The sequence below is a fragment of the Malania oleifera genome, chromosome 8 (genome assembly GCF_029873635.1).
Source record: "Malania oleifera isolate guangnan ecotype guangnan chromosome 8, ASM2987363v1, whole genome shotgun sequence".
NCBI classification, from domain to species: Eukaryota; Viridiplantae; Streptophyta; class Magnoliopsida; order Santalales; family Ximeniaceae; genus Malania; species Malania oleifera.
Window position 1 is genome coordinate 106049263 of NC_080424.1, and position 2092 is coordinate 106051354.

The following is a 2092-nucleotide window of genomic DNA, read 5'->3' on the forward strand; positions in this document are numbered from 1 at the left end:
AAAGCATGATTGCAATACTATCTTTATGGTACATTTGATTGATAAATATTTAAGATAATTGTGTACCAAGATAGATGTCTCAATATTTCATTCTTATAAATAAAATTATTTTTTGATTTATACAATAAAATCCGTATGGAAAAGATAAAAAATTTGAATAGGAGACATGATAGAACAATGATCAAATGAAAAATCTAATCTCATTCAAGCAAAATGTTTCGTTTGTGAAACAGAATATACGTGGTAGAAAAAGAATAGAATGAATGAAGAATTCAATTCCATTACTTCGATTTCATTTCATTTTATTTCTACGCTAAGATCGATATAATATAAGTAAAAAAGCTTCGACATAACTCTAAAGAAAGAAGTATTATATTGGGTCACAATCTTGTCTCAAAAAAGGGATATCACACAATTGAAAAACAATTCATTCTTAAATGATTAATTAAGATTTTTGTAGTATTGGCTCGCACCTCGCAACCCCAGCATAGCACAAAAGAAGATACTGTTGGCTCCCAGGGCGTGGTTTAGGTGGCAAGGCGTTTCCTGAGAGTGCTGCTTGACGGTCAGCTTGTAAAAGCTTCTCGGGTTCGATTCTCGCCCCTGGGCTCCTGAATTTACCTTTCCTGTGGTATTGTGGGGCTAGCTCCATAGGGCGTGGAAATAGTCACGGAGTGTAAAACGCACGTGGACACCCGACGATATTCAAAAAAAAAAAGAAAAAGAAAAGAAGAAGATATTGTTGATATCCAAGCATGAAAGTTTTGACTAAACAGTTTCATATTCACACACATACTGCTATTACATTATATATAGAAAATTAGAGAAGTGCATGTTGGGCGCAGGGTGCCAATGGCCATGCATCATCATCCATACAATTTCACTTCACTGCTCAATGATTAACCCTCTTAAAATAAAATTCGAATGACACATCAATCATAGAACTCTTAGTGAGATATTCGAAAAAGAAAATGACTTGATAAATTCCTACAACACTTAGTTAGCATTTGGGTTTATGTATATATATATACACACATATGTGACAATGTATCTAATTTTCGAAGCTTTGTGAGTACAAATAGTTATGTATATATTTTTTTTAAAAGAAGGGCATAAGTTTTCGATTTGTAAAGGTACGAAAAATGTCGCAACCTAATCTATTCCGAGCATTTGCAAACCAAACTAACCTAAAATATAGAGCAATAATTTGCTACCCTCTATTATTTAACCTGTGGGGATCACAAATTTTGAATTTGCTTAGATAAGATAGCTGGTAAAGGGGGCAGTTGAGGCTCATACTCGCAAAACACAACACGACAATTCAGCTGAACAACCCGCCGGCTCAGCTCCATAAGTAAAAACCGCCGCGCATGCCACGCAAGAAGCCAGCCCATGCCACGTCGGTTCAATGATTGAGCCGGCCAAACCGATCTTGAAAAAGATTGAAGTCGACTAGGGTTTGCAGGATCACATTAGATTATAAAAAAATTGCTGAATAATGACACCAATTAAACAAACGTTAAATAAACTTTTTCAACATGAAGAATTCTTTCACTTTCAATTTCAAAAATAAATTCGTTATTAAAGCAAATATATTGTTCAGTCAGAATTTGAAAGCAGGTCAATGTCCCCTTCTTCATATATTTTGTCCTTTCTAAAATTTAAAACACGAACTATTTCTTAAAGCTAAAAATTCATGCCTCAACAGTGACGACAAAGTCTAAATCACATTATATTAATAGGGTCAACTAAAAAAATCTCCTTTAAACCATTAAGCATTGAAGTCGGTGATTATCAAAAAATGTCATTATTCTTCACAGTTTAGGACCTATGGGAACAATTTGAATTAAAGATTTTACTTGAAAAAAGGAAAGGAAAGAAAAATTTTAAAAATTATTTTTCACTAAATTTATCTTATATCAAATATCATTTAAAATGAAAAATTACTCTAACATGATTAAAATTTTAAAAAATCAAATTTGAGGATATGTAAAATTAAAATTTTGTTTATAACTACCAACACGCCATAGATGCATTAATTTTTCTCACTGCATATTTTGCACATAATGAAATCAAATTTATCACTTGACTC